Below are 20,038 nucleotides of genomic sequence, written 5' to 3'. Positions count from 1 at the left end.
TGAGTTGAGTTTTGTGTAGGGTGAGAGATAGGGCTTTAATTTCATTCTATTGCATATGGTTTTCCAGTTTTCCCAGCACCATTTGTTGAAGAGGCTATCTTTTCTCCATTGCATATTTTTGGAACCTTTGTCTAGTAGAGAAAATTGTATTTATTTGGGTTTGTGTCCATGTCCTCTATTCTGTACCATTGATCTACCTGTCTATTTTGGTACCAATACCATGCCGTTTTTGTTACTATTGCTTTGTAGTAGAGTTGAAGATCTGGTATTGCAATACCCCCTGCTTCGCTCTTGCTACTGAGGATTGCTTTAGCTATTCTAGGTTTTTTATTCTTCCAGATGAATTTCATAATTGCTTGCTCTATTTCTGCAAGGTACACCATTGGGATTTTAATGGGAATTGCATTGAATCTGTATAGCACTTTAGGTAGTATAGCCATTTTGACAATATTAATTCTGCCTATCCAGGAACATGGGAGATCTTTCCATCTTCTAAGGTTTTCTTGAATTTCTTTCTTCAGTGTTCTGTAGTTCTCATTGTAGAGGTCTTTCACCTCTTTTGTGAGATTGATTCCCAAGTATTTTATTTTTTTCGATGCTATTGTGAATGGGGTAGTTTTCCTAATTTCTCTTTCTGAAGATTCATCACTTATGTATAAAAATGCATTGGATTTATGAGCATTGATCTTGTAACCTGCTACTTTACTGAATTCACTTATGAGTTCTAAAAGTTTTCTGGTGGAATTTCCAGGTTCCTCTAAATATATAATCATGTCATCAGCGAACAGGGATAGTTTGAGTTCTTCTTTTTCTATTCGTATCCCTTTAATTTCTTTGGTTTGTCTAATTGCTCTGGCTAGAGTCTCAAGGACGATGTTGAATAGAAGTGGTGAAAGAGGGCATCCCTGCCTTGTTCCAGTTTTTAGAGGGAATGCTTTCAGTTTTTCACCATTTAGAATGATATTAGCCATGGGCTTAGTGTAGATGGCCTTTATAATGTTAAGGAATGTTCCCACTACCCCAATTTTTTCTAGTGTTTTGAGCATGAAGGGATGCTGTATTTTATCGAATGCTTTTTCTGCATCTATTGAAATAATCATGTGATTCTTAACTTTAAGTCTGTTGATATGGTGAATGACATTTATTGATTTCCGAATGTTGAACCAACCTTGCATCCCTGGGATAAAACCCACTTGATCGTGGTGCACTATCTTTTTAACATATATTTGTATGCGATTTGCTAAAATTTTGTTGAGAATTTTTGCATCGATGTTCATTAAGGATATTGGTCTGAAATTTTCTTTCCTCGATGTGTCTCTATCTGGTTTAGGTATCAGGGTGATATTGGCTTCATAGAACGAATTTGGAAGGGTTCCCTCCTCTTCTATTTCATGGAATAGTTTGAGGAGTATTGGAATGAGCTCTTCTTTAAAGGTTTTGTAGAACTCGGCTGAGAACCCATCTGGTCCTGGACTTTTCTTTGTTGGTAGGCTTTTGATGACCTCTTCTATTTCATTGCTTGAAATTGGTTTTTTTAAGTTGTGTATGTCCTCCTCGTTCAGTTTAGGCAATTCATATGTCTCCAGAAATTTGTTGATGTCTTCGAGGTTTTCTGTTTTGTTGGAGTATAGATTTTCAAAATAGCTTCTAATTATGTTTTGTATTTCACTCGTGTCTGTTGTGATGTTTCCTTGTTCATTCCGAATTTTAGTAATTTGAGTTTTCTCCCTCTTTCTCTTTGTTAGTGTGACTAAGGGTTTATCAATTTTGTTTATTTTTTCAAAGAACCAACTATTTATTTTGTTAATTTTTCCAATTGTTTCTTTTGTTTCGATTTCATTGATTTCGGCTCTGATTTTAACTATTTCCTGTCTTCTACTACTTTTGGTATTGGTCTGCTCTTCTTTTTCTAGTGCTTTGAGCTGTAGTGTTAAGTCGTTTATTTGTTGATTTCTACTTCTTTTTTTGAATGCGCCCCATGAAATAAATCTTCCTCTAAGTACTGCTTTCATAGTGTCCCAGAGATTTTGATATGATGTGTCTTTGTTCTCGTTTACTTCTAAGAATTTTTTTATTTCCCTCCTGATGTCTTCTGTTATCCATTCATCATATAATAGTGTATTATTTAATCTCCAGGTATTGGAGAAGTTTCTGTTTTTTATTCTGTCATTTATTTCTAATTTCAATCCATTATGATCTGATAGAGTACAAGGTAGTATCTCTATCTTCTTGTATTTGCTAACAGTAGCTTTGTGGCATAAAATATGGTCTATTTTAGAGAAGGATCCATGTGCTGCTGAGAAGAAAGTGTATTGGTTCTTTGTTGGATGGTATATTCTATATATGTCCATTAAGTCTAAATTGTTGATTGTGTTGTTAAGATCTATAGTTTCTTTATTCAATTTTTGTTTGAACGATCTATCCAGTGGTGAGAGAGGTGTGTTAAAATCACCTAGTATTATTGTGTTGTGGTCTATTTGATTTCTGGAATTGAGAAGGATTTGTTTGACGTAAGTGGATGAGCCAATGTTCGGGGCATAGATATTTATGATTGTTATGTCTTGCTGATTTATGCTTCCCTTAAGCAGCATGTAATGTCCTTCTTTATCCCTTCTGACTAGTTTTGGTTTGAAGTTCACATTATCTGAAATGAGGATGGATACTCCAGTTTTTTTGCTGTGTCCGTGTGCATGGTATGTTTTTCCCCATCCTTTCACCTTTAGTCTATGGGTGTCTCTTTCTATGAGATGAGTCTCTTGCAGGCAGCATATTGTTGGATTTTTCTTTTTAATCCAATCTGCCAGTCTATGTCTTTTGATTGATGAATTCAGGCCATTAACATTCAGGGTTATTATTGTGATATGATTTGTATTCCCAGTCAATTGACTCATATTTGTTTTTGACATGATTTGGTTTCTCCTTTATTTGGCTATTCCTTTAGGCTAGCGCCTCCTGTTGCTGATTTGCATCGTTGTTTTTCATCTCTTCCTCATGGAATATTTTGCTGAGAATGTTCTGTAATGCTGGCTTTCTTTTTGTAAATTCCTTTAGCTTTTGTTTATCATGGAAGGATCTTATTTCATCGTCAAATTTGAAGGTAAGTTTTGCTGGGTATAAGATTCTTGGTTGGCATCCGTTTTCTTTCAGGGCTTGGTATATGTTGTTCCAGGCCCTCCTAGCTTTTAGGGTCTGGATTGAAAAATTTGCTGATATTCTTATTCGTTTCCCTCTGAATGTAATTTGATTCTTTTCTCTCACGGCCTTTAAAATTCTGTCTTTATTTTGTATGTTAGGTATTTTCATAATAATGTGCCTTGGTGTGGGTCTCTTGTAATTTTGTTTGTTTGGAGTTCTACAAGCCTCTTGTACTTGGTTTTCCATTTCATTCTTCAGATTTGGGAAATTTTCTGATATTATTTCATTGAATAGATTGTTCATTCCTTTGGTTTGTTTCTCTAAGCCTTCCTCAATCCCAATAATTCTTAAATTTGGCCTTTTCATGATATCCCATAATTCTTGTAGATTCTGTTCATGATTTCTTACCATCTTCTCTGTTTGGCCAACTTTGCTTTCAAGATTAAATAATTTGTCTTCAATGTCTGAGGTTCTGTCTTCCAGGTGTTCTATCCTATTGGTTATGTTTTCTATGGAGTTTTTAACTTGGTTTTTTTGTTTCCTTCATTTCAAGTATTTCAGTTTGCTTTTTTTTTCAGAATCTCTAACTCTTTATTAAAATGATCTCTTGCTTCCCGTATTTGGTCTTTTAACTGTTGATTGGTGCGATCTTTTAATGCCTGCATTTGCTCTTTCATCTCCTCCTTCAATGCCTGCATTTGCTCTTTCATCTCCTCCTTCAATGCCTGCATTTGCTCTCTCATCTCCTCATTAGCTTCCCTGATTGTTTTAATTACATACATTCTGAACTCCCTTTCTGACATTTCTTCTGCTGTGCTGTCATTGGGTTTTATTGATGTAGTATCTAGGTTTGTTTGGGACATTTTCCCCCTTGTTTTCTCATATTGGTCAGCTGTCAGTGGGACCCTGAGATATTGCAGATTTCCGCTATTGGCTTATAGTGTCCCGGTAGATTTCCAGTGTATCACCTCCCAGCCTTCAGTAGCCTGATGTCTTGGAGGAATCTGATAATGCAGTGCATCCGAAGAAAGCTGCCCCTAGCCCCCTACTGGTTCCAGGGTTTGGAGCTGGCCCTGTGCGGAAAGGCTCTCACTGGGGGCCTGCACCATGCAGCTGGCCGTGTGGGAGGAGCCCACCGCCGGAGTGTGGAAGGCTACCTGGGGAAGACTCTAGCTGCCCTGCCCTGCTCTGATAAGCCACCCCTATCTGTGCCTGCCACCCACGCTGAGCTTTACCCAGTGGGCAGACTCACCTGTGGCTCTATTTCAGTCTGAGTCTCTCAATGCCTCCCCTTCTTAACTCCTGGGTTCTGGAGCAACTGGGGATGCAGTCACCCTCTAGGCCGCCATCTTGGATCACCCCATGGAAAGAGCCTGCGGCTGGGGTGGGCAGAGCCACCTGAAGAGGTCTCTGGCTTCCCTACCCTGATCCCAGAGGCTGCTTGCGGATCGAAGCTCTCCGTTGGTTCGGGGACTTGTGACTGGCTCAATGTAGAAAGCCTCTCACTGGGCGGTCTGCTCCGAGAAGCTAGCCTTGAAAGGCACCTCCCACCGCAGGGGTCCAGGATGCTTGGGGAAGTCTCTGGTTGCCCTATCCTGGTCCCTGAAGCTGCTTGCGTGCCGGAGTATGCTGGGAGTACGTTGCGCTGGCTCCGGGACTTGGAGCTTGTTCTGGTCAGAAAGGCTCTCACTAGGGGGCCTGCTCTGAGAACCTGGAGAAGCTGGCTGTGTGGGCGGGGCCCACCGCCGGAGTGTGCAGGGCTGCCTGTGGAAGACTCTAGCTGCCCTGCCCTGCTCCGATAAGCCACCCCTATCTGGGCCTGCCACCCGGGCCGAGCTTTACCCAGTGGGCAGATTCACCTGTGGCTCTATTTCAGTCTGAGTCTCTCAATGCCTCCCCTTCTTAACTCCTGGGCTCTGGAGCGACTGGGGGTGCAGTCACCCTCTAAGCCGCCATCTTGGATCACCTGGCCTGGTGATCTTATTTCTGGGACAGCTGTCTCAGCAAAGATTCTTTCCAACTTCTGAATAGCTACTGGTCACAAAGTTGTCATGCCCTTCACCATCATGACCTCAGCTGTCCACCCTTATCAAGAGTGAAAGGAGTTGGAAGAGTTGGCTGTAATTCAGCATCTCAGGAGGCTGAAGCAGGAGGATCACATGTTTGAGGCTAGCCTCAGCAACTTAAGCAACTTAGTGAGATCCTGTCTTAAATAAAAAATAAAAAGGGGTGAGGATGTGGCTCAATGGTAAAGCTTCCTGGGGTTCAATTCCAAGTACTGAAAAAAAATTAAATGTATGGGAGTTGGAGGGATTGGAAAGACCCATTACTTAATTCTGTTTTCCACATGTGCTCTTATGGATTGGATTTCAAAGAGTGACATAGAGGCTGAATTTGCTTTAGATACCCCATCTCTTATGAGGCTGAATTTGCTTTAGATACCCCATCTCTTATCTTAATAAAATTAAGAACATGAAAGATAGTCCTCATGACGATAAATCTTAACCATCTCTGTAAATTTCTATTCTTAAAATGTGATGTTCATTCTTTCCCCTTCACTTTCTCCTTCCTGAGAATGTAGACAGACCAGTAATGACTGCAAATAAATTTTAGGAAACCACATAAATCAGAAAACTAGAAGCTAAACACCTTGAACAACATGTTTAAAACAATGGATCACTTTAATGAAAAATTCCAGTTCCATATAAAATGTATTGAATTTAGTAATATCTGGGAAATGAGCTAAGATCAGGCCAAGTTGTTGTCAGGAGTACTTGGCCAATGTATTGCAACAGGCAAACAATGAAAAATAAAAAATGTTCAGAATATTCAATTTGGTAAAAAAAACAAAAGGAAAGCCCATTTTCTTGCCTTTATTCAAAACTACGATATAGCTGTACCAAGATTATCATGTGTAGCTCTGGTCTCCACACAGCTCAGGTCTGTAAGGCTATTACTAAAGCATTCCACACGCATGCCCCTTCATCTGCCTTGGATAATGATTCTTCTCTATATCTATAGTAAAAAAAATATGACCCCAGTTGCCTATCCAAAATGATAATAGCACAATAGAAAAAGGCAAGGAAGTATTTTTCTTCTAAAATTCTCTAGTTTTGAGACTCTTATCTTCTACTACCTTTTGTGATGTCAACCAATGCAGTTGGCAACCAATGGGGCAATGGAAGAAGCCAATCTGGAACTCCCTTACAGCCTAAAGTTCAGTCAATATCTAGCCTTATGACTCCTTCCTTGCTTACTAACTCTCAGAGGAATCAAGGTGTCACAAACCTGATTGATCAAAAATACAAATTTCCAAAACTATAGACAAAAAAATACTTCCTTGTTGTCCCAATGCCTGAATGCTCTTTCCTAGAAGTAATATAGGGATTTGATAATAGACTAATGGATAACAATGAGGTAAATGTCACAGTGTAGATATTTAAGTCAGATATAGAGAATAGTTGAAACCATCACAGGCTAGGACCCATCTCTAATCATCCATAAACTATTTTAGCTATGACAAGCTTTCTTTAAGAATAATTAAACTCTTCTTTGTTAAATCGCAGTTATTATTACATTAGCTCCCTGAAAAATGTACTTCCATGATTTAGAAAGATGCCTCACAAATCCAAGATTTGGTTTGAAGCCCTTTTTGCCCATGCTACAGATGCAAACAATCCACCAGGGTCACATAGAAATAGGTGTACTAGGACAGGAAAATATCTCCAATTTGTCCCAAAATAGTAAGAGGATGAGAACAAGTCTACATAAGAAAGAGCAAGAATAAAATTAGAAGGGAAATATTTGTTAAGTATCAGAGTATGCTTAAGTTTGAAACCACTTCTCATGAAATAATAAAAGTTAAGAAGGAAGAATTCAAACTTTTAAAATCCCAAGTGTGTGGATAGATAGCATACACTTGTTACCAATCCCAACATGCTAAAACTTGAAAGGGGGACAGAAAAAAGAAGGATGGAGAATGAACCCAAGCTCTTGAAATTTAAAAATGGAAAGTTGCAATCAACTTAAATTTATTATTGTTGCTATTAATTATTTATTTATTGTTTATTATTGTTAATTGTTGTTAAATATTGTTTATTTATTGTTGTTGGCATTATAGTCCAAAATAATAAGTGCACTAAATAAACAAGAGCAAAGAAATATTTCTGTTTTGTTCCCTGATGTTTTCTAGCACCTAGAACAATGCCTGAAATATATTATACTAGGTCACCTGAACCATTTCCATGACACTCCCCAGCTACCTGAATATATTGAAATACCCATTTCAGTTAGATACAAAAGTAAAGCACACTATCTCCAGCATCAAATAGAAATTTTTATTTGACAAATATTGTTGAACAATTGTTATATATTTATACTCTGTTTTCTCGCCAGCAAAAGTATTTTTTTTTAAGTACTATAGGTCCCATCCTCCTAAATGTACCTATTCTCCAATCTTCTCTCTAGTTCATCAGAAGAAGAAAAAATAACACCCTAGATATCTACATTGTCTTTTGGGAAAAGGGCTCATCTGGGACTGGGGAAGTACTGGAGAACAGGATGACATGAGATCAGCAGAACTAGTCAAGTGCTAACTCTTAAGACCTGGTCCATATAAATTCATTAGTCCAGGAAGAGCAATCCCAGGTAATTAACCTAGAAAACAAAAAGAAATACGTAATTATAAAATAGCATGAACAGTTCTGAGGGGATAAAGGGGTGATTAGAGGGAAGAACAATCCTCTACTTTATAACTTTTCCTAGGGTAAGATCTATTTACACTAAGGGACATTCACAGTCTTCATTAAATCATTGCTGCCAACTCCCCCATGACTGATACTCAGGTAGAAGAAGTGAAACTCACAGAACAGGTAGTGAGACAAAACCTAAGAGTGTCCAGAATATAAAATCACACATGTTCTATTGCATCCTTTAGTCTTAAACCTGAATTTGGAAATCTTAGGAGTGTCTGAGATTTTCAAAGAAACAGAAAAATCATTTGGAATTTTTGAAACACTAAGTCGATGACTAGTTGAAAGAACAGATAAAGTCAGTTTTGATTAAGTGGTTGACACCTGTTGACCAATAAAAAGCCCAGTTTAGCTCATGGATTTGTATTTTTCTGGTTGTTTACAACAAAGGAACTCTGAAAATGAACATGAAAAAACTGTCCAACAAATGTGCAACACGTGCCAATTCATAGATGCATAATAAACTTACAAGGAACCATGTTGACAGCTTCATTGCTTTTGGTAAGACCATACAAATACTTTGGACATATTATAGTAAACATTTCAGTTTTCTTTTTTCCCTTTTTGATCCTAACATTCTTGAGAAAAGGCGTTTCCTCTCTTTTTAAATTAAATGACTCTTTAGGGAATAATTCAAAAGAATTATTTATGGGTTATACATAACTTTCATTGAATCCATGAATATTTTCGTTTTCTCTGATTTTTATTGTGTTGCAGAAAGTTCTTTTCCTTTTACAAAAGTGTTAAAACTGTTTATCAAATGCATCTGCTGCCTCATATTCTACATCAACAATAACAGACTTTGTTTATAAACTATTACACATGCACACATTGGAAATTTTGGGCATGTTGGAAAGAGCTAACAAGGATATAATTAAAAAGCCAGAATAGTTTTTAAAATTTAGCTCTTTATCAATAATTTTCATAACCGCAAGAAAAAAATGATTATATAAATCCAGAAAAGTAATTTGATTGAATCAAATTCATGCATGGCTCTCTCTTCCATAGCACAACTCCAACATCCCTGTCTTGATTAGCACAGGTAAAATTCTTTTAGAAAAGTTTGCATAAATTTCTGGTTCTATGAACAAGTCCCTTTACTTTCTTAGGCTGCCAAGTTTTGGAAATAAATTTGCAGAAATCTCTTTTTCAAGTAGCATAAATGCCCTTAAAAAAAAAAAAATCCATGACTAATACGTCCCAGGTCTGTTTAACCTACGCTGATTACACTGATGTCTCTTTTTACCATCCATTATAAAGAAAGCTACTTCCGCGCAGCTTTGCAGCTGTCAAGTTTCCTAGGCTCTGCCCTGAGCACCCCTCATTTTGACCTGTCGGACACCAACTAATCTGTGTGGTTCTAGAGCTACCGCTGACAATCCCTGTGGTCCTGCATTCCAGCATTCTCTCCACATTGTTAATTTATGTACCTACAATACCCCTGCAGGCCTTAAAAGGTTGACTTTGGCTGTGAGACAGGAAACATTGCATCCATGTGGAATTGGATGAAAAGGGAACCTTCTAACAAAGTCCTAAACATAAATCAAGAAGGAAAAAGAAACAGAATGTTGTAGATTAGGGTCTCGGCTGAATGCACTTTACATGTTATACCAAAACACTCAAGTCTGAGGTTGAAATGTTTAGTTATCACTTCACTCAAGTTAAAGAAACTCATGCCCATTGAGTTTGATGGTTGGATTAAATGCCAGGTACAAGAAAACACAGTTTGCTCATCTAAAATGTAGAGAGGTGTCGCTCGTTTTGGAATTCACTTCTGTGTGAAATAAATAAAATTTCCTTTCTACCACAGATGTGCACCAAATAACCTCGAATTTGTCTGTTTCCTCAAAATGATTTTAGTGTAACTGGAGTAATGAGACAACACAGGGAAAATTATGTTACAACTACATTTTCTCATTTAACAAGGACCTGTGAGCTGAATTTTAATGAACACATAAATGAACAAACTAAAAGCTACATCTGCAAATAACAAAAAAATAAATGAATGAAAACAAAATATTTTACAGACAGAGAGATTACTGGTATTCATCTCGTGGATTCTTTAGCTCCTTGTGCTTACACTGATAGATCACCAGTCTCATGGATGAAGTCAAGGCAGTAGATGGTGATAGCTGGGAAAAAAATGGCCCAGAAACATACAAAATATTATCTTTTTTTGCCGCTCATATATAAGGAGATAAGAAAATACTTTCCTGTAGAGTAAGGGTCTCAAGGTGTGGTACACAGGGCAGCAGCATCTGTGTCATCTAGCGACATGATAGCAATGTGTACTCTGTCCAACCCCAGACTTACTGAATCAGTAAAGAGTGAGCTGAGAAGTCTGTGTTTTAAAAATCCCTCTGAAAGTTCCTAATGCATGCTCACGTTTGAGAGCCATTGGTGTAGAAGGTCAACACCTGGAGTTTCACCTCTTATCCCAACTCCATTAAAAGTAGAGTTTCTCTGCTTAACCAAAATTCAAACCCATATGCAGCAAGTTCAAATATAGCTCTCCAAAAAGTTTCATAATTTATAGTTTGGGAAAATCGTATGTTGTCTGATAAATCAATATCTCTAAACATAAACTAGATCCTTGCTGTCTAGCAATCCATATTAAACACTCAGAGTATACAAGAATGCAAAGAGAAACATTTGTGATCCATCAAAAATCATGTCACGAATAAAGTTCCATTGCTAAGCAAAATCTTCTTGCATTTCAATAGGATATTATCACAGGAGGAAAGATCTTTCTTTGCTTCAAAAATAGACACCATATTTCTTTCTTTAATTATTTTATTTTATTTTTATTAGCATGTATTGATTACACATAATGCTGGGTTCAGTATGACATTTCCACACATGCATAAAGCATGCACTAATCAAATCCATCCTCCCTTTAATCCACCCTCCTCCATACACACAGACCTTTCTCAATCTGTAGTAATTACGATTCTATTTTCAGGTCAACTTCTTTTGGCTTCCACATATGAGAGAAAGCATGCAGTATTTGTCTTTCAGCGTCTGGCTTTTTTCACTTAGCATAATGTCCTTCAGTTTCATCCATTTTGCTGTAAATGACACGATTTCCTTCTTCTCTATGGTTGAATAACATTCCATGGTGTATACACACCAAACTTTCTTTATTCATTCATTGATGGTGATTGTGGAATCACCTAGGCTGATTCCACCCATCAGTTATTATAAATAGTTCACAATAAACATGGGTGTACAGGTATCTCTTTGGTATGCTGATTTCATTTCCTTTAGATGTATACTCAGATGTGGGATGGATGGATCACATTGGTTTCTTGAGAAGTCTCCATATTGCTCTCTATAGTGACTGTACTAATTTACATTCCTACTCATCGTGTGTACATTCCTTTTTCTCCACATCATCAGGAGGTTTGTTATTTTTTTGACAATAGCCATCCTAACTGAAGTGTGATGATATCTAGTTGTAGTTTAAGAGACACAGTATATTTGTATTATTTTTAAATTATGTCATCCTTTTATCATTCAAAAATATATACTGGCCATTTCTCTATCCTTAGGATTTAGCGTATTTTCCAAAGGCTAAGTAGAGAATAATTATTTGTGAATAGATTGATATATTTCAGATTATACAGAAAAACCATTTATGTTGTGAACAAAGCAGCGTATGTTGTGTTTTCAGGAATTCTGGTTGAGTTTTGTGGAACGAGTTCACACCTTTTATCTGGCAAAGTGAGGAACAAACAAAATTCTCTTGTATACAATTCAAACTATGTGTATTACTGAATGCTTAGCCAGATCTTTCACAGAATCAAAATCGCCTTTATCTTGAGAAGATTTTGGCCAACCCACTGTGGAGTTTCTTTCCCTGTGGTAAAGGAATGAGTTTCCCCTATGTGACCATATAGAAAGGAGCCCCTTCTCCAGACTGTTCCAGAAATACACTGTGAAATAAGTACTCAAAAATACATTACTTATAAGACAAGAACAACAAGGAAATTGTTCTTAGTTTTCCTCAGCAATCAAAGAAATTGAAATTCCCAAGAAGAAATCTACTAGCGGTAAAGATGGAAGGATAGAGGAAAGCAAGGGCCAGGCATTGTGCACACATGCTTAGGGAAGAGAATCTAGGCCAAAGAGAAAGACAAAAACAATGTCCCCAGTCACTGTGATGCCTGCTCTGGGCATCTGAGTTCACACTTCCTTTCTGAGCAGAGCTCATATTCACAAACAACTTGAAGTGTCACTTTGACCTTCCCATTTGGGGATGTGAATTCTAGTCCAATGTTCTAGATCAGTACAAGAGAGCTTCAGGAATTATGACCAGGAACTCTGGGAGGCTTTTCTGGCTCAAGAGAGAAAGAATCAAAATATTTACTAGTTCTCCAAAGATCCTCAGAATCAAGCAAAAATGAAAGCAGACAGTTCTAATTTAGGGTTCACCAACTTTTACCACCTCCTTCCACTGTTCCCTTTGATGAACTCCTCATCCTTTCTTCACAACCTGGATTTCCTACTGCCAACTACTCTACTTGTTGGAGAGGTACAAAAACATCCTGAGAAATTTGACCTTATCATGCCTCAGATTTATCATCTGTAGCTAATCACCCTCACTAAACTATTGGACAATAAGTTAAATTAAATGAAAAACGATTTGCCCAGGTCCTAGCACATAGAAGATGCCATTACACTCAGATGAATCTTCAGTCATTTCTCTGCCTTTCCCTTTAAACCACAAAACTTAAATCTAGAAATCAATCAAAAAGAGAAAACTTCATATTCATATTAAATACCTTATCCTCATGCTACACAATTGGAAAAAGAAACCATGGCTATGTATTTATATCATATATCTTATTTTCTAACTTACACTGGAGTATAACTGTGAGCTAATATTTATTTTAAGATGGTTAAAAACAGGCACATAAAACAGTTATTCTGATTCAGGTTCACCCAGTTATTTTCCTGCCTAATATAAAATACTTGTATAATCCACAAAATAGTCCTGCAAAAATTTATATGAAATGTTTTTAATTATAAAGATGAATGACACTGAGAGCCAGAGTTATTTAGATATGGATCATGGAGTAGTTTCTTATTTAAATTTGGGTTTGTGAATATTATAGGATTTACAAGGAACATTTTCCACTAAATTGTTCATCCATGTTATTTAAAATGTCTTTCCATATTTACAAAATTTTAGTTGCTGATGACACAGGTACCTACTAGCAGAGGTGAGTTGAATTCCTTGGAAGGTAAGGCTGGATCCTTTATCAGATTAGACATTCAAACACCACTAATAACACAAAACGTAATGTTCAGAAAGTAACATAAATTAGTTGAGATAGATATTTCCAAGATTTAAAAGTCAAATTTTACCCAGACTTTGCATAGTAGGGAACATTTTTATAAAGAGCACATTCATATTTTTTCTTTAAAATTACATAAAATGCACAGTGTCAATCTCAATAGATTAAGTGATTCAAAGTATCATGGGGGGAAAGAATCGAGATTTGTTCTTCTTAGAACATTTGAGTTAATATGAATCACAAATTCTTCAACTACCAATTTGTCATTTCAAATTTTAAAAATTTACCAAAAAGGCAATAGAATACACAAAAGAAGAGACACAAAACAATTGCAAAATATTTAATAATTATCAAATAATTACATTTGGAGAAATTATATTTGTATTTCATGCAAAGAAATCAAAGTCTATCAAAATATACAGCTGTCTAGAGTAGAAAATAAAAGCCCTAAACTCTTAGTTTGTCCAAGTTCAAAATTCTTTCCCAATACTTCTTCCCATCACTTAATTTTAAAATCTATAAAAAAAAAACTTACTGTGTTCAGTAAAATATGAATGTGCAGCATCACTGAATTTGTTCAAACATCCAATAGGAGGGACCAATGATGCAGATTGTTTTTATTAATTAATTATCATGTAATTGAAGATCATAGTCATAGTCAAGAATTTGTACCCATCTCTTCCCACCACACAACACATGCAAAGCAGGTGACTTTCTATTCATTAGAATCACATTGAGAGAATCATTTTTATCTCATGTTATTACGTATCTAAGAAACCAGAAATAATAGGAGAAAGACATGCCAAACAGGAGAACAAATAATAGTGTGCCACAGACTCAAATATTTTGCAACCAGGGTGAACTATGCAGTACCAAGTTTCCAAATGGATTTGTTTTGGTTCATGGCTATCTCTACATAAAAGCAAGTTTTTCTTAATTTTCCTACCTACTCCAAAGAGAAATTAAGTTCCACACAAAAACCTAATCTATAAAACCAAACCTTTTGAGTTTTTCAGATTCCAAAGGAAAGTTTATATGAAAAATAAAAGTAATTCTGAGTCCATGGAAATTTTCTTGCATATTTCTCCATAATCCTTTCACCAGTTTCATAGGTAAGAGCCCCCTTGACAAAACCTCACCTACATGGAATACATAGCACAAGAGTCAATATTCTATGCAGTCTGTTTTGCTATAAATTCTATAAGGTCAATTGAGGGAGGTTGACGGTTTCAAAATGAAAAGAAAAAGCAAAAGCAAGTAGGTTGGGTAATTAACTTTGCATTGTTACTACCAAAATACCTGATAAGAACAACGTAAGAGGAGGAAAAGTTGACTCTGAGCTCAGTTTCAGAGGTCTCAATCTATGGTCAACCAACTCCACTGCTCTGGGTCTGAAGTAAGCCAGAACATCATGGTGGAAAGGGGAAGTTGAGGAAAGCTGCTCAGCTTATGGCAGCCAGGAAAGAGAGAGCCAGGAGAGGAGAGTGTGATTGTGAGGAGCCAAGGACAAAATACAATCCCCAAGGGCATGTCCCCAGTGGCCTACTTTCTCTAGTCACATCTCACTTGCCTACAGTTACCACCCATAATACATTCAAATTATTAATTCATCAGGTGTATAAATCCACTGGTTAGGTCACGGCTCTCATAATCTAATCATTTACATTCTGCAGTTTATTTGCTACATTGTTTCATGAGTTTCAAGAGGACACCTCATATTCACACCATAACATAGGTTAAGAGAATTATTATTAACCAAAGAGTATAGGCATCCTCAAAACTGATGAGGAGAAGCCATCTACTGCTCTCAGCCAATGGAAATAGACCTGGATGTATCACTAAGCATGCATTAACTCTGGTATTTGCCATGGGTTCAACATTTGAGAAAGTCAGAGGGAAAGGAAATCTCAACGAGGATTTAAATAGCATTCATTCATGACTGAATCCTATCAGACTAATACAAAAGCTTTACCAAAATTATATAAGGTAAGTATGGCCAACTGTATGCCTTCCTTTATTGGAGATAATATAGACATTGGAGTAGTGTTGCTTATCTGCTTTGGTGAATGTATTTTTACCCATGTTCGGTAAAATTCTCTTGGGAGACCATTCTGTTTCTCCTTTCCTTTAATCTTGACTTCCTTTGCTTCTCTTTTGTCATGAGGCAAGAAAGATTGAAAGATATTTTAGAGGTCTTAGAAGATCAGAGAAAACAGTTCTAAATTCTTTTTCTCACCTTAGATTTTGGTCATAGGTAAACATTGAGCATCCCTGTTCTGAAACACATAGAAGATCTCAAACTTTTTCAGATCTTGGAATATTTTCATACACATCTCATTAGAGATGAGATGCAAATCTAAATAGGAATTTCATTTATCTTTCATACACATCTTATGTGCATGGACTGAAGGTAATTTTAGCTATATTTTCAGTGAGCCTGCATTTTGACTGTGTCCCATCACATGAGATCAGGTGTAGAATTTTGCACTTGTGACACATGTTGGCACTCAGATAGTTTTGTGTTTGGATCACTTTAGATTTTGGATTTTTGGATTAGGGATGCTCAACTTGAATATGATTTATTAGTCAACATGAATAATGTTCAAATAGTGTTTGGAAAATGTAAAACAAGATCATTCTATTATGTAAACATTAAAACTACCTTTGAAAACTATTGTTTCTCACTACTGATGCTTCTAATTTGAGGAAAGTACATAAACTTGGTGACATGATTATTATCATTATTATTGGTATCTCTAGTAATTAGCACAGAGACAAAGTCATGTCAGGCATCCTAAAACTCATAAAAGAGTGAGTGAATAAGTGAATAAATGAGTAAGTGAACACCCTAGAGACAGAACTATCAAAACAAATAGAGCTTAGAGTTCCTGGCTCCTTCTAGTTCAAAGCAAGTGCCAAAAACATGAATCCCACATATGTTTCTCTCTATACTCTTCCACTCCCATCCTTTCCTTAATGACTTACTTTTCTTGAGGGAACAGTTTTAGATAAATACCAGGTGAAATGTGGTGCCTAAATAAAGTTCTGGAAGTGATTTTTGAGGTACTATAAGCTCCCACACATTGAGGGACCTCCCACCAGTCATTTTCTTGGGGCAGATTCCAAATAACAAGACTTGATGCAGTCTGCTTCCTGAAATGCCATCTAGTTACCCATCTTAATCTAGTGTTAGTTTAAGGAATTAGCCAGAGGAACATTTTTTCCTTTTCTTTTTTTTTAAGAAGTAGAAGAAAGAGGTGAATTAAAAGCAGAGCATCCCTTCTGACCCCAATGGGGAAATTACAGGGCACAGAAGGTGCCACACTTTCCTGGCAAGAACACAGCACAGTTGCAAATATTCACACCGTGTTGAGAGTGCCTAAAGTCAAATAAAATTTAAAAGAGCAATAAAAATGATGGAAGAGGAAGACAAATCAGTGGGTAACTATACAAAAGATACTAGGCTTGTTCCAACATACTGAAATCCATCAATTTCAGAAAATGAAATTTAGCCTTGAGAGCTTTTTATTTTTAATTGCATTTTCATTTGACAGTCATCTGTTCAAACACTGCATTTCCTAAGAAATGCACATGATTGCATAAACACGGTTGATTGGCACATAAAATTCTAATCAACTTTCTCAGAAATTTCTCAGATTTATCCAAGATGTGAAGTTTACTATTTGGCAAAAGTGGAATACAGAAATAATAGCTACGTGGTTCACTCTGGAAACTAATGCCTCAAAGGAATGACTTTCTTATACTTAGTTAAGTTGAGTGTATTGGAATAACAGAATGTAAGTCATTATTTGGCCAATGGGTGCTCTGATTGTCTAATTTTGGGAGAACTTGTTTCTTTCCTACTTCAGGAGAGAGGGAAAAATATTTAGTATAGTGAAATATTAAAAATAATTTAAAACAATAATAATAAGGTATAAAATGGGTGTAAAATGTCTGATCCTTGACATGGAACACCTCGATTTTAAAGATTTCTCCATTTTTTGAGTCATGGAAGGAGAGAAGGAACCTTCTCAGACTGTGGACGCCAAAGGTACCAATACTCTCTTCCTCTCACAAGTCCCAATCCCCTACCAAATTCCGACCTGGGTCAGCCACTTAAACATTGCTGCCTGGAATTTGACTTATAAACGAGTTTTACAATATTAGGTTGGGTTTGTCCAAAAGTAGACCCTGAGACAAGGACTCAAGTATTCATGCTTATTTAGGAAATGTAAGAAAACCAATAGGAGAGAGATCACATGAAACAAGAGGAGAGAAAGTCAATAATGTGTCTGTCATCAAGCTCACTCTATAGTAAAGTGAACAGAGCTAATTTCCACTGGAAAATTGTGTAACACAAACATATTGAGCTAATTCCACTTAAGAAGAAAGTTTGTGTATTATACACTATCTCCTATCAGTTATTGGTTGAGGGTTGAGAGACATTCTTATATGGTTTAGATATGAGTTATCTGCTGTCAAAAACTGACATGTTAATATAATCATGTTCAGAACTGAAATAATTAGATTATTAGAGCTATGATCTCATCAGCGGATTAGTTCTTTTGATGAATTAATAAATTTGAGGAGTTTCAAGATGGTGGACTAGAGGGTGGCTGCATTTCATGTTGCTCCAGGACTCAGGATTCAAAAGAGGAGATATTGAGAGACTCGGGACCAACTCAAAGCAGCCGGGTGAGTCTCTCCCATTGGGGAGGCAACCCGAATGGGGCGGTAGTCCCAGAACGCAGGGAACTTTGTGAGGTAGAGCTGCCCAACAAGACACCCCTCCCCCCGCTGGAGCAGTGAACTCGGACAACTGGGAGCATCGTAGAGGAGGCCACTCAGCACAGTGCTTGGACTCAGAGCAACAACTGGGACTCCAGGCGGCTGCCCAGAGGAGGAGCTGCATGGCAAGCTGTTTGGACTCAGAGTGACCATTTCTGAACACCAGGGGGCTGCCAGGAGAAGGAGGAGGAGCGCAGCGGGTTGCTTGGACTCAAAGTGACTGCATCAGAGCTCTGGGTGGCTGCTCAGAGGAGGAGGCGAGTGGTGAGTTGTTTGGACTCCTAGTGACCACACCGGAACACCGGGCAGCTGTCCAGAGGAAGAGACGTGCGGCGGGACACTGGGACTCGGAGCGACTGTACGAGGCTCCAGGTGACTGCTCAGAGGAGGGGCGGCATAGCCAGGCATTAGGTGCAGAGCAGGGTCCCAGGACCTCAGAGGCTTCTTGGTGGAAGAGCCGCACAGAGACACACTTAGGGACGGAGCGAAAGTTCCAGGACTGCGGGCAGATTCTCTGAGGAGAGGCAGCCTAAGGAGACTCGTCTGCAAAGGGTGAGGCTCCCAGGCCCAAGAGGTAGGTTCGGGCCCCTGGGAACGTTGCAGAAGAAGGCAGCCCAGTCCAGGCGGTAGTTGTAGATTGAGGGGAACCTCTAGGAGGGGAACCGACCAGCGAGACCTCCCCACCAGGTGAGTCTTCCTGCCAGGTGAGGTTTTCCCAAAAGGACGGTAAACCAGAGACACAGGCACAAACAGGCCTTGCCTCAGCCCGCAGCCTAGTTCCCCTTTGGATGACCATTGGTCAACAAGTGGAGGCACCTCTGCCCACTATCAGGGAATATACCCCACCTGAAGGCAACCACCCCTACAGAGGTAGCTTCCTTGTGGAGCACCGCATTATCAACTTCCTCCAAGACTTCAGGCTACTGAAGGATAAGAGGGGATATACTAGAAATCTTCAGGGATATTATAAGTCAATAGAGGAAATCTGCAATATCTTAGCAGTCCACTGATACCTGAACAATATGAGAAAACAAGGGAAAAAAATGCCCCAAACAAATCTAGATGTTACATCAATAAAATCCAATGACAGCATGGCAAAAGAAATGACAGAAAGGGAGTTCAGAATGTACATAATTAAAATGATCAGGGAAGCAAACGATGAGATGAAAGAGCAAATGCAGGCATTGAATGATGAGATGAGAGGGCAAATGCAGGCATTGAATGATCGTACCAATTGACAGTTAACAGAGCAAATACAGGAAGCAAAATATCATTGCAATAAAGAGTTAGAGATATTGAAAAAAAACTAAACAGAAATCCTTGAAATGAAGGAAACAATAAACCAAATTAAGAACTCCATAGAAAGCATAACCAATAGGATAGAACACCTGGAAGACAGAACTTCAGATATTGAAGACAAAATATTTAACCTCGAAAACAAAGTTGAACAAACAGAGAAGATGGTAAGAAATCATGAACAGAATCTCCAAGAACTAAGGGATATCATGAAAAGGCCAAATTTAAGAATTATGGTGATTGAGGAAGGCTTAGAGAAACAAACCAAAGGAATGAACAATCTATTCAATGAAATAATATCAGAAAATTTCCCAAATATGAAGAATGAAATGGAAAATCAAGTTCAAGAGGCTTATAGGACTCCAAATACATAAAATTACAACACACCCACACCAAGGCACATTATAATGAAAATACCTAACATACAAAATAAAGACAGAATTTTAAAGGCTGTGAGAGAAAAGAACCAAATTACATTCAGGGGGAAACCAATTCAGATATCAGCAGATTTTTCAATCCAGACCCTAAAAGCTAGAAGGGCCTGCAACAACATTTTGCAAGCTCTGAAAGAAAATGGATGCCAACCAAGAATCTTATACCCAGCAAAACTTACCTTCAAATTTGACGATGAAATAAAATCCTTCCGTGATAAACAAAAGCTAAAAGAATTTACAAAAAGAAAGCCAGCATTACAGAACATTCTCAGCAAAATATTCCATGAGGAAGAGATGAAAAAAAAAGAAGCAAATCAGCAAAGGGAGGAATTAT

The 20,038-nt window shown here is 37.6% G+C and overlaps 1 long non-coding RNA gene across 1 annotated transcript in view; it reads right to left on the bottom strand.

Moving 5' to 3' along the window:
• Nucleotides 1-7,451: 7,451 nt before the first annotated feature.
• Nucleotides 7,452-20,038, bottom strand: part of LOC124986530 (uncharacterized) — a 67,640-nt gene continuing 55,053 nt past the window's right edge. Inside the window, exon 3 of the long non-coding RNA XR_007109031.1 lies at nt 7,452-7,791. This is a non-coding gene — a long non-coding RNA (uncharacterized LOC124986530). The remainder of the gene's footprint in view (nt 7,792-20,038) is intronic.

This window comes from Sciurus carolinensis, chromosome 6, assembly GCF_902686445.1.
Source record: "Sciurus carolinensis chromosome 6, mSciCar1.2, whole genome shotgun sequence".
Taxonomy (NCBI): domain Eukaryota; kingdom Metazoa; phylum Chordata; class Mammalia; order Rodentia; family Sciuridae; genus Sciurus; species Sciurus carolinensis.
Note: the sequence above shows the minus strand (reverse complement) of the source record. Positions and strands in the feature narration are given on the sequence as shown.